Raw genomic sequence first — 13,986 nt, forward strand, 5'->3', positions numbered from 1 at the left:
TTAAGCAGAAGTTGGCTTCCATAAGGCACTGCAGCTGCTGTCGCTGCTTCTACAGATGCTTTCATTAATTTTATCAAGGACATACTGAAGTAAGTGCTTGATCAGCACAATGGCTATTTAGGAACAGCTGGAGAAATGAAACAATTAACTTAAGGAGGGTATGCAAGCCCAATATGCAAATTAAAATAATTAAATATTTTTTTAAAATGCATTAAAACACACGTAAGAATGAAATGCAAAGCTTATAAAGCAAGATTTGCAGGGGACAGGGCTGGCAAAAAAGTAAATCTTCACAGCTCTAGCTTACTCACATTTAAGTAAAACTCCTGTAACCTTTTAAATTATCCACGTCTTAACATTGTAATACTGACTTAGGCACTTTAAAAATTAAGTTACAGTGAAAGATATTGCAGTTTGTAATATAAGCATGAAAAGGACTTTAATATCCTTAGAGAAGTTTCACTTTATTATTTGCTGTGAAGAGATATTTTGCCACAGTGGACTAAAAATTTAAAAATGTTATTTGTTTTATGACACCTTTACTGCTTGGAATACTTAAAGAACGGAACCTACTTAATATATTACATTTTATGTCATCTTTTTCAGAAAAGAACTTCATACTGTGCTCTAAGAAAGCATTAAGAGAAAAAATCCACTTGCTTACACCTCCTTATTCAAAGTCTCATGGTGTGTGGTTGATTAAACCTCCCAAAAAATGTCTATCCTTGTATTTGCTAAAAAAACTTTCCACCTAACAGTGGAAGCTGAGTAGCTGAAGTTTCACCTCCTTGTATCTTCAAGGCCATCCAGTTACCAGTCCTCAGATTTTGGAAAAGACAGCACCAGAGAAATTAATGCTAGTTTTATTTCCTTCTCTGCCTCTGCTCAGGATACTAAGTGTTTTCTGCAACACTACTATTCTGTCTCATTGCTGCAGCCTGGGAAAAATATGGCCGGATGCAGCTACTAGCATATTCACAAAGCAGGAAAAAGAAACAGATTGGTAAAAATAGAGAGTATTCTTCACAGCAGAAAATCTGGTGCAGGGCAACAGTAATTACTTTTACACAAGTGCTCTGGGTAGTTTTACTGAAGTCAGCTTAGCTGGATCTGCCTGTGGCAGATGTGACACACTATCCTAGATAACGTTTGCTGTTTTCAGTAGGGGCTATGGTGGGGGGGAGACATGCCCAAATAAGTCACTCCATGATGTTGTAAATTTTGTCCAGACACGCCATCTGAATCTCCCTTTTTCCACACCCAAGAATGACAAAAAGCTTCTTGTATGGAAGACAGAATAATCTACTCTATGTGCAGAAACTGGAAAGTACTAAAGAATAAAAGATATGTCTACTACATCCTTCCAGTGTTTGAGTGCACTTAACATTTACATCTACATTTAGTGTCAGTAATTATAGAAGCAGTCTGCAACTACATGTATTTCCAGTGAAACCCATAAAATATACCTTCATGGATTAACTAAAGGGCCTTTTAAAAAACCCCAGAGTTTCTGAGCAAAAAATGTCTTTGCCACTGGTAATGAAACTGAACTTCCCTGAACTCTTCATTAATCCTTCCTATTTCATGTTCCCCTACTAGAAGCTCTAAATATTAAGCTTTGCTTAATTTCCTTAACCTATTCCTTTTCTTAAGTGATTTAGAAATTTTGCCACATACAGAAGGTTAAACAGTCTAGATTCTGATGAGCTAACTGCAAAGCAAACCTTAAAACAATCTAGTTAAGGGAGAACACCATGTCCTACTCCCAAATGCCACTTTTTGCTCCTAGCAGGGTAGTATTATTTAGGTAGATGAGAACTGCTTCCTCAAACTACACACACTTTTCAAAGGTGACAAAGACAACTGAGATTTTGCCTTTAAAATTTACAAAAAATGTCTCACAGATTTCTGAGGTCTGCTTTACATAGTACAACCACAAAATTTCCCTCGAGATATTTACACGTCAGTGTCCTAAAGTGGCTCAGGGGTTGCACCCCATGCAATACAGCATGATAGCCCTGAAACAATAAAAGAAGTTTAACTAGCAGGAGAGCCATTTAGGAGATCAAGCAACAGGCATGCTTAACTATAGGGGACTGAAAGGAAGCTGGGCCATGACAGCTACAATCATTTCAACATCTAACACTGTGTTAACTTTCAAATCAGTGATCTACAACGCCTCCATATGAAGGAAACTGATCCAGAGTTGGCTGTCTCCTTTGATTGTTTTAGGAAACTCTGCTGTTATGTAGTCTATTAATCTATCTATAGGGGTCTATTAAAATGGTATATTATATCTGCTATTGCATGGAAAGATAAAACCGGAAAAAAGAGGAAAACTTGCAGGCTTAAGTAGGTCCCATTTTTTCCACTATCATTGCATTGCTTAACACAATTTGACAAGAAGTAGATCTGGCAGATTTTGCTAAAACTTACTTTCTGAGGAAACTGTGAAGCCATTTTCATAACAATGAAGACATCTGAAGGTTAAGGAATTAGGTACCTTCAAATTTCTTCTTTCTCTTCATTGTGACAACAGCAGACACTTAATCCATGAAACACTTGCAAAGCTCAAGACACCAAATATAAAACTGACACCATTTAGCCTGTTCTCCACAATGGGTTCAGACAGGTGAGCCAATATTCATTCCACAGTGAATTTCAGTGCTAAAGGACAGGAGTTTATGCACATGCAAGACAGAGAATCATGTCACTGGAACACATGGGCCTGCTGCAGTGTTCCAGTACAGATACATTAGTTACATGTAGTCCATATTTGCTGGCCCTCAAACACAGGACCAGAATTTATTTCTAAGACAAGTGGGATAAGTATTTTACCATTACTTTTTGTAATTCATTTTTGAAAAGGGAAAAATAAATTACAAGAGGAAAGAAGGCACTATTCATACACAAAAAATGTGATTGGTACTAGAGCACCCTGTAAGTAATGACATGCTTGTCATGTCCTTTGCACTTGGTATATCTCCAGCATATATGGCATCAAGTTTTTGTCACCAGCCTGACAGCTTCTGATAAACTATTTTCACAGTGAAGTAAAAAAAAATAAAATGTCTCTGCTAAAAAGTTTTCACTCAACTGATAAATTAAACTCAGAACTAAAAACTGACATAAAAATACCCTCTAGACTATCTGAGAAAAAGCCTCTGAGTACAAGAGGACATGAAGTTCATAGTTTACTACATACATACAATTTTTCAGGTTGTATTCAAAATCAGGGCAACACCCATGGAGCCTTATCATTATCATCCCCTAATACAGAAGACTGAAAGGTCATAAAAGTAAATAATGGATTTTGTTACAAGCATAAATTCTCATTATGTTTTTTTAATTACAAATCAAGACTAAAGAAATGGGTTCTGTGTAGAAATAATGTAATGTATAAGAGAATTTCGTTTCTCACCTACGAAGCAAATAAGCACGTGTGCAAAGTTAAAGCAAAAAGTTAAAGGTTCTGGAATGTTTTGCATTAGACCCTCTCTCCCCTTTTGATCTGCTAGGTCAGTTTTGCAAAGATTTTTGGAAAAAATATCCTTGTCCAGAGTGCCTAGCAGCATGGCCATAGAGTATAAACACTTTCCACTTTGAGTACCTCTGATATTTGACAGCTCTATGAGCACTTGAACATCATTTATCACGTTTATTTTTAATAGCTCTCCCTGGGCACAGCTGCCTTGGATGCCAATCTTCTTTTCTTTTGCCTCCTGTAAATATTTGAAATAGCTATTCATTAACAGTTGCACATTTATTCGGCACTGTTGTACTGCTTGTGAACTGAAAATAGCTTTTATTTTTCTCCCCCTATCTTTTGGCTGATCTGAAAAAAGCCTGCTGTTTAGGTTCAATCTGTCAGGATTTAAATTATGCTCCAGCTGAGAGCTAATCAAGGGTATCTGACCTGGTTTACAAATAAGCTAGGAACAAGAGCATTATTTTTCCTTTTTTTTCTTTAGGGCATTGGGCCTATATATGAAAACAAACCATGAAGAGGTCACGAATACAGTTATCCTAAATTAAAGCAGAAGCAATTCGTCAAAAACAACTTGTTCTCACAGGTGCCTTCCTAGAGGTTCTCAAGTATTCTCCCTGACAGCTCTTACACCTAGCTTACGTGCAATATTTGACTTTCAGATTTCAGTACTTTTGCACGATGTACACAGCATTAAAAAGGCATGTATTAAAGCTATCAAGACACCCTGGAGTGCACATCAGGAGTCCCACACATCTGTACAAATCATAGCTTTTATTTTCATGGAGCGATATTGCAGAAAAAAAATTTGTGTCGTTCATCATGATTGCTCCCAATCTATCTCCACATACAAGAAAACTGTGCATAATAACCATCTCCCTAATATCTGAGCTTACCAAATTGTACAAAACTCTTAAGTGTGTTCTAAGGTCTATTTATTTGGATTTAGACTAGAGAGGCCAGAGAGCTCCTTAAAGTGTACCAGGGCAAAAACGCACCTAAATTGTCACTTCTGCAGCATGTAATAAGAACACCAGTTTTTGAATGCAGACATTTGCATATGTGAGAGGGTTTTAAGGCAAGAAGAACTGCAGCCATGTCTTGTCTAATGAAAGAAGCCCCTAATGCATCCAATACAATATAACTCTCTTCCTTCAGAAGGCAGCTAAAGCTGCAGAATATATTTTGTTTAAAAGAAGTGCTGCTCAGCTGGTATTACATTGTATGAATGATGACAGGGCAGCATGCAAGTAGTGTCTTCTTCCACCTAGTCCTGTCCTGTGTTTTCATGAACAATCGCAATCGCTGTAGCGTTATGTCTGAAGTTGGCATCAAAATATTTTAACACATTGCCTTTTATCTTAACATAGTAAGAGGTACTCAAGGGAAGGTTAGCAAAAAGCAGGGACAACTGTTAACCATGAGAGAGATCCATCTAATCTCTAGGACTGAGCCTGAAAATTCATTTTTATAAGATACATCTAGTGCTCTCTCAACATTCTATCCCTGTTGCAACTGTGCCCATCACCACCCAGAATTTTACACTCACTACGACTTCACTGACTACAGTATGAAAGATTAGACAATTTATTTTTATAACTTACACTTAACGCTTGAGATAGGCTGAGTTGAGTTGCTTGATGTTGAAGTCCCTTGCTTCTGTAAACTGCACCTTTATCATTCAATCACAAAACACTTTTAAAGGTCTTTTAAAAAAAGTTATCTCAGATGAAAACAGCCCTTAATTTCCTATTAAATTAATCTTGAAAGTTGCAATCTTATATTAGCATTAGATATGGAGATGGCATGGCCTTGAGTCACAGTGGTCTTGCACAACACGTCAAGAGGATCACCACAAAACCCAAGCTCCTCATGGAAGGTGAGCCCTCATTACAAAGGTGATTGAGAGCAATACTAAAAGCATAAGGGACACTTCATATAAAGTACACTGGGGGAAACGAGCGACTTGCTCAAAAACAGCTTAAGAATAGCCACAAGTAAGACCATTAGTCAGCTTAGCCCAGTCCTCTCCCACAGAATGCTTAGTGGAGAGTATAAATAGAGACAGCATAAATGATATGATGAATATTCAGAAAATTGTAACTCAAAGCAGTCAGCACATTGGTCACCTTGCAGTAGAAGGGGTAGTGGGGCATGCATGACTCATTTAGCCCATAAACAAAAACACAGAAAGGAGGTAGGCAAACTTTATGCTGAGAGATCCTAGTTCTGTCACAACTCCTCAAAAAAAAAAAATAAATAAAATCTCTCCTTCACATCCCCACAGCAAAAAAAAAAAGAAGTTAGCAGAAGATACCATCTTGAGTAATCTTGTGAGTGGGAGGTTTCAGTGCCACAAAACAACTAAGGCTTGTTCCTACACAAGGCCAAGCCTAGCCAGCAGCAGACTACTTACCAGATGATAAAAGGAATCATTGCTGCGTTCTGATAAATTACCTTTGGACATATTAAAGATGACCTCAGCTTGGTAGGTGCATGGTGCAACACAGTGCATCAGATTTATTAAGTTAATGATTTGGATTCTGGTCACCAAAAGTGTTTGACAGAAGAAAATGCTCATGAAATTTTCACAGGAGCTACAGAAATCTTCAGGCAGCTGATTGTAGCATAACATGCAAAGCTGACCCTGAGAATACCTTTGCAATGTTTTGGAAGCATTTCTAATCCAGGTTTTACAAAACCAGCAGTAAATACACGAGTAAAATATGTATTATCAAATATATACAGGTTCCTATAGTTGAATAAATATTTACAGGGAGTGAAAAAATTCCAATATCTCCATCTCTTCATTCCAATGGTTAAAAGGCCACATAAAACCAAACTTCTACTTTCAAACAAAATTAAAAATGTTTCCCCTCTGAAAATCACATTTATTTAAAAGATATATCATGCTTTAATTCCACCTTTTTTTTTTTAAATTCAAGACTAAATACACAGAAAACCAACTTAATCTGCCTTAACTACCGACTTTGGCATTACTGAACCTTGTGGTTTACACTTCATTTAAAATAATGCCAACTTGGTAAAAAAAAATTTATAAATAAAATTTGTAAGCAAGTAAAGCTACCCAGCTTTTTTTCTGCTGCTGTTCCACTAAATAAGCATGGAGAGAACATAACATACACTTCTCTTGTGTAATATAAATAAATGTTCAATAAAAAAAGAAAAAAATAATTTCAAGCAAACATCAGATTGATGAGCTCTTATGAAGAAGCCACAAATGAGCCAAACATTCTGTTAAAAAGCATGAAGACTAGAGTGTGTTTCAACCCTCTCTTTTCCCCTTCCCTAGTTAAACTGGAACAGACATTTCCTGTCCTTGGAAGACGAAAGAAGACATCCCAGTGTGTCCAGTATTACAGGAAGTTTTGTAGGACCATTTTTCACCCCAAAAGCCAGCTAAACTGGCCTAGGAAAGAGCAGCTCTGTGATGAGACAGAGAAGAGATTTGGGCAGATTTCTACACGGAGTTTCCCAGACATCCCTCCAGTCCTGTGCTCCAAAGGCAAGTTCCATCAGGACACTGCACAATTGTGGTACGTCTGTAATGTCAGCATCTGGGACGATTCAACTTGTATCGCTTACTAATGCCACCCTGTGAGGCTTCTAAAAACAGTTTTACCCCAGATTAGCTCCCCAGCCTGATTCACACAAGGAACACTCTCCCAGCCAAAAAGCAGGTGGCCTGAGGAAAGGATGAAAAAAAAAAAGGGAGCAATGGGGAAAATGGGGAGAATGGATGGAGGAGGAAAGTAGAAATGCTCCTTCTACTTGCAGTGGTTGCTGAGAGTACAGCTGAAACTACAGCCTAAGGCTGAAGATCAAGTAATAATTTTAACTGTATACATCTCTGCTTTGGCTCTTTCCTATTTAACTTCAATTTTGAAGAAAAATAAAATGCACCTTTCCATAACAATACAAAATTAAACAAGGTGGCTGTCATTCAAAGATTTTAACAGCATAAATGCAAATATTTGAGTAAGAAAATAAAAAGGAATGAGAAGATTGGATTACATAGAGCAAATGTGACCAAAAATTGGGGGTGGGTTCTTTCTGCTGAAGAAAAAAATACAACCTTTGTTAGATTTTCCTAGTTCTTGAAACTGCCAAAGCTAAGAGATTAGTGGAGTCTTATTGTCTCTAGGATTCTAAGTCAGGCATGCAAAGTAAGCAGTCATGTATTCAATTTATAATCCTTATTTCTAACACTGTAAGCTACAACAACCTACGCAAAGTCCAAAAGACTATAAAAAAGGAGCATTACTAGAATAGGTTTGATAGAGACAAAAAAATTATCTGGTCAAGCTATCAGACATTTTGGCAACAGCTTCAAATTATCTGGCAAGTTACCTTCTGGACAATACCTACATACCTCTGGCAATGTAGAGAGGTACAGCATCCTAAAGCAGTAATTGTCCAGATCTGCAAAATATATGCCTTTTACTTCATGTTACAGCATTAACATGCTTTATGTTTTGGAACAGACAACCACGCTATGAACAACATTTCAAGGCATCCAAGGAATCTATTTAAAGCTTATTCAAGCTTATAATAATCCCATAGAGGAGAAAATATGACGTTCAGAAACACAAGGCAACAAATGGAGATTTTGACTCCTGATGAAAATCTTTAAGGAAACAGGATTTTTTGCAAATTCCAGAGTGACAATTCCTCATTGAATGAATTACCTTGTTACCGCATTATCTTGCTTCCAGTCTTCCCAAAACAACAAACTTTCCTGTCATCCCATACAATACCTGAGACAATGCTATGATACAGTGATCAACCACTTATTATCCTGAATGCAATCAAGTGTTACAGTTACTTACACTGCCACATTACAAGCTCTTTGGGGCCACTTTTTCTCTTTTTTTTTAACAGGTACACAAGACTTACACAATAAAATCCCAATTACACAAATGGCAATGAGTGTCAAAGTGGTTTTCCTTTAAAGTAAACGGCCCCATTACAGCTCTGCATGTTGTGCTGCATACTTGCAAAAGCTATTGTGATTCATTTATGTCTTAATTGAGGCGTGGGCATGATTTTTTGGCAAATTAATTGTTATGGCATAATTGCTCTACAAGGCTGTTTGACAGGACTAAATCCCATATCAACAAGCTGAGGTGTGGAGTATATGCCTTCAAAATCTAACAGGCAAAATCAAGCGAGTCTCCACAAAACCCCTTTGAACCAAGAACGAAATTTAATTAAAAAAAAAAAGAAAGGAGAGGGGGGAAAAAAAAGTGACCAGGGGCAAAGTTGATCTGCCACACTAAGGCATGAAGGCCTCCACAACCTTTTACTAAGTTTTTCTAGTTTATAAACCTGTCAGGAATAGTGTATTTTCCCAAAAGTAATTCTTGCAAATAATTTGATGATCTTAACTAGAAGTATCAATTAAAGTTTGACAGAGTTACAAGGAAATGGAAGCAAGATTATATTACTGAAAGTTCTTGGCAACTATGAAATTAGAAGATGCCATGTTCTACACCCTTAATGAAAATACTAACAACATATTAAACTAAATCTGAGCCTTCTGCTGATTCTTAGTGTTTCTGTGAAAAACAGTGGCATGTTGTGAATCCCAGAATCCTTTGTGGCCAGAGGGCACAGAGATGATCAGTATGTTTAATATTTTGATGACAACATCAAACATACTGCAAGTGCACTGCAGAGTGATCAGCCTTTGGCAACAGATCTTGAAAACACTGAATTTATTCTGCATGAGTCTATCACTCAGCATGTGCAATAGGCTTGAAGTATTCTGACAGCAGTGGACTGACTGCACACACTACAGATGCACAAGAATGGCTACATGGCTTTTGGCTCAAAGTCACCTCACATCTGGCCATCTCAGAAGGAGGTCTCAGTGCTAACTGCAAAAGGCCAAGTAAAAACATGCAAATCAAAGGAAAAACATGCACAGGAAAATTATATTTTTAAATGCAGCAATTTTTAATAAAATAAAGAATTAGCATTTAAACCCACACAGATGCGTTTCACACTACTTAATTGTTTCACACTACTTAATTGTTATAATAAAATGAATAGAGAAATTTATTTAAAGCATATTAATAAGGGTGTTGTCCAAATGCCTCTTCAACACTGACCAGCTTGGGGCATTGACCACCACTGTAGGGACCCTGTTCCAGGGTCTGAATGGCCCCTTGGTAAAGAAATACTTCTTCATGTGAAGTCCAAACCTCCCCTGAGGGATGCAGGTTTGAGCCATTCCCATGTGTCCTGACACTGGATGCCATAGAAAAGGGATCAGCACTGCTCTCTCCCCTTTTCCTTCTCAAAAAGCTGGAGAGAGCAATGAGAAAAAAGCAGTCACCAATAATTTAATGTAATTTCCACTACATTCTGAAGTAAAATTTAAAATAATGCAAAGGAATCTTTTATGCAACAGGACATGTGGAAGACAACAGAAATAACAATAACATAGTGGTCAACTTGACTGTATAAAAAAGGTGTGCCAAGACGACAACAGGGAATTTCCTTCAGAGCCAAAAAAAAATTTCACTAAACTAATCTGCTCAGTCAAAAGAAGCTTGAAAACATCTCCAATGTTGCAATTTACTACTGAAAAGACATTTTTATCCCTTAAATCATCTCTTTGCCTTATGACATTGGTTATACGTGTTTATATATGTTACACAATAGTTCTCACATACTTGGTGATGCTGCTTCTACTTACTACTGATGGATTCTAACTTCTTTATAAATAAAAATAAAAAAAATACATGTGGACAACGAAAACTAATTCATTATGCTATCCCATCTGACTGTGAAATGACAGGCTGGTACAAAAATATTTATCTTGGCCTAAGTATTCTGTGCATTAGCAAAGTCAGCAGTAAAAAAAAAACTTGAAACCCTCATACGACAAAAAAAAGATACAGAAAGAATTTTAATAAACTTAAGAACAACAACGAAAACCCCTTAGCTCTGTAGCCATACCCAAAAAGCACAGCAAAACAAAGAGAGAATTTTTTTTGTCACAGCATCTCAAATACAGCCCAAGCTCCTTGGAACTCAATTCCAAATTATACTTCAGGAGCAATATTAGAATAAAGTCCATGTTTCCCAGAAGTCAGTAAAAAGACTGAACAGAAAAGACTTGCCATAGATAAACAGTTACCATTCTCCTCCTTCCTTTATCTCTAGGTCAGATCTTCAGATCCAAGTGCTCTCTCTACAGCTCTGGGAGGACCCTGAGTACACAGCCCAGGTTCCATCTGGACACTGCGCACCCACTCTCTGTCCGTGTGTTCAGACACCAAATCTCCTCCCAAGAGCATGGCCCAAGCAGCCTGGTCTGCTTCTGCTGATCAATGGGAAACTACAATATGGCCAATACTTCATGTTTGTCCTTTCATGACTGTCAGCTGCCCTGAAATCATACAGAGAATTTACTGGTAGTTGTGCAAGGGCAAAATAGATACTAGGAGTAAAGCAGAATGTCTTGACAGTACCTCATCAGAACTTCTAAAGCCAGAAACCCTCAGCAAAGCTCACAGCCATCTGAAAGGCTCTGGAAACCAATCACATTATATAAAATCAATCCTTATCATCACCCATAAACATCTGTTCATGGCAAACTTGTAGAGAGAAAAATATTTAACACTAATCTCTTTAAACTCTCAACACTCCAAAGTCTACCAGATTAGGGATAATTGCTAAAGACAATTAATGAAACTCAAGATTCAGAATCTTAGTTTTGGTACTCCCCTGCTTTGTAATGTTACATATTGTCCAAGATTTCCTAACAGAAGTGCTATTCAGAACTCAACACCAGGCATGCCAGTGAACCATCATGCTAATAATGGAAGAAAAATAAGTGCTATTTTGCCACTACAATTATCCATCCAGAAGCAATCATTTCACATAGTTTGAGGAACACTTTCCTGACAAGATGGACTTTCATCCGAGCACACTGACTGCTACCATAAAGTAAGCTAATGTAGTAGTTAATTATACAGTGTATATTTTAACAGCAGTATATTCCCTGCCCTCTGCAACAGAAATACAATGCTTAAGAAGTATAGGTTTTCAGTGGAACATAAAGAAGATTTTCATTCTAAACTAAAATGAAATAACACTGAATTCCATTAAAACATTTCTATTTTTAACTTAGTTTGCTGAATGAGCCAAAATTGCTTGCAATATAAAATATTTGCTCAGAAAGTCTCTCACAATATGTAGGGTTTTTTATGATAATGAAAGTCCCACTTAAGGAAAAAAAAATTAATTTCAAGTCCCACAACTTAGCCAAAGCCATCCCAGGACACTACTCCACACAATATTCAAAGCTCAGGCTTGTTTAACTTTTGTGTCTCCCTGGAACACTGTTCACCAATGGCAGCTCCCTCAGCCTTCCACTTCATATACTAAGCAAAACCACATTGTTATACATAAAGTTGCTTTGGACAGGAAAGAAAGAACCCTCTCATAACTGTAAATGCAATCCCCTAAAATACAGCACTGAACATGACACAGCACATTTTGAAAAAAAACTTACTAATAAATTGATGACACAAAGAAAGCGCTGTACAATCAGCTGCAGAAAAACTCTGCATAAACAATCTTACAGTAGACATTTGTTCTCCACTCAAAAGACCACTTTACTGTATTTCACAATGCTTTTTCTTTTACTAGCTTTCTTACAGATGTCTGCTATATATTCTGATTTGACACGGCTGCCTATGTAAAAAAAATTAAACTACTTAGTAACAGCTGAAGTTTACAGAAAAAAAATATTAAAGTTAAAAAATGAAAAAACTCAATTACCTTCAACTTAAGATAGATTATTTTGTTAATGAAATTTTGTGAACTATTTAATCTCATGTGACTTTTAACTTCAAAACTATTATGGAGGTCAGAGAGGAAACAAACTATGCAAAAGTATGCAAATCCCCCATAATTTCAGTACACTTTCACACTTAGTCCAAGGCATTATGAAAGTATGCAGCGTGTACTAGAAATCTACAACAGGTTTTGTGCACTTTACATTGAATTCAATATATTAAAATAATATACAAAAAGAAAAACAACTTATTTCAGAGGTTGGAAAAGTACAAGAAATAGGCTGATATTTGTTCAATCATGGCAACTTCAGCCATCTCTTTTTAATCAGTTTTCCAAGTGGAACAACTTTTCATGGCACATCTGTACTCTCTCTGTTTTTAACTAGAGCTTCAGCAATACATCTGCAAAAACAGAAGTGATTGTTGAAGAGATTGTGGCTCAGTAACTCAGCAAGAAATTGAATAATGGCTTTGAATTGCTGAAGTCTTTCACTGGATTGATGAAGTTTCTGCAGCCCACAGCTGCAGCAAGCTGGCAGTAATAAATTCTCCAGGCACTGCAAACTAAGTATCTGGCTATTTCATCCATTTCTAAGTATATGAAAGCTGGAGGCAAAGACATTTTACAACTGAATAAATACTTGCTTCTTTCTTTATGTCCAGCACAGTCCTCTAACAGAGGTAGTAGTGTAAGGCCAAACAAGAATAGAACTCCCTGGTGATGCTTGCTGTGAGAAAAGTCATAGCATTTCTTCAAGAAATTTCAACACAATAGCTTAAGGGCAACTTTTTCAATCAGAAATAAAATTATTTTGAAAGAGTCAATATTTATAATAAAGGCCACAGTACAACAGATGAATTGAATTACTGATTTTTCAATCCAAATACTTCCCAAAATTTCACATTCATTTTCTACAAAGACAAACAAAACTCAAGTTTCCTTTTTTGTTATGCCAAGTAAATACATCTTTATGCTAATATAATGTGAATTGATGGTATATAAGTACAATTATAACAAGACAGACTGTTGCAGCAGCCCTATTGTTAGAGAGTAGAAATGAGCCAAGACACAGACTTCTTGTTTATCACAGCATGAAAAGGGTCCTGCTTTAGTCCTCTTTACATTTTGGCCATCCTGACTCCAACTATTCACTGACTCTGGCTACAGTGAGCTCCTGCTGTAGGTTTCTCTTGCAGCTTCTGACTGCTGGTTATTTCCTGCCAAATTATGACTGCATGTGTTAGTTTGCAGACTCTGAATGCAGGCTTTTACCGAGCTAGACTGTGACTGCAGGTTTTAGTTTGCAGACTGTGAATGCAGGCTTTTACCTGGCTAGACTATGGCTGCAGGTTCCAGCAACAGGCTCTAACAGCAGACCCAGACTGACCTCACAGCAGTGATTCTCCCTCCCCAGGATCCTTCTTCTTTATCATCCTCCTCACCAGCTAATCCACTCCCTTTTTAGAATTTGTGAACATAGGATTTGATTAGGAAAAAGATTTTTCCTTGCATACTACTGATAGGGATAAACAAAAGTTCATCACTGGCCTAAATAAGGTTCATTATGGACTCCTAAACATGGATAAATTTAAAAAAACTTTTAATCATTGGAGACTTCTTACTAGAATGGTTGTAACTCCTGGAGCCATAAGGAAAGTCCAGTG

General features: G+C 37.0%; 1 protein-coding gene across 2 annotated transcripts in view; it reads right to left on the reverse strand.

The window, feature by feature from the left end:
• Nucleotides 1–13,986, reverse strand: part of CDKAL1 (CDK5 regulatory subunit associated protein 1 like 1) — a 379,742-nt gene that overhangs the window by 192,327 nt on the left and 173,429 nt on the right. The window lies entirely within an intron of this gene.

This window comes from Sylvia atricapilla, chromosome 1, assembly GCF_009819655.1.
Source record: "Sylvia atricapilla isolate bSylAtr1 chromosome 1, bSylAtr1.pri, whole genome shotgun sequence".
NCBI classification, from domain to species: domain Eukaryota; kingdom Metazoa; phylum Chordata; class Aves; order Passeriformes; family Sylviidae; genus Sylvia; species Sylvia atricapilla.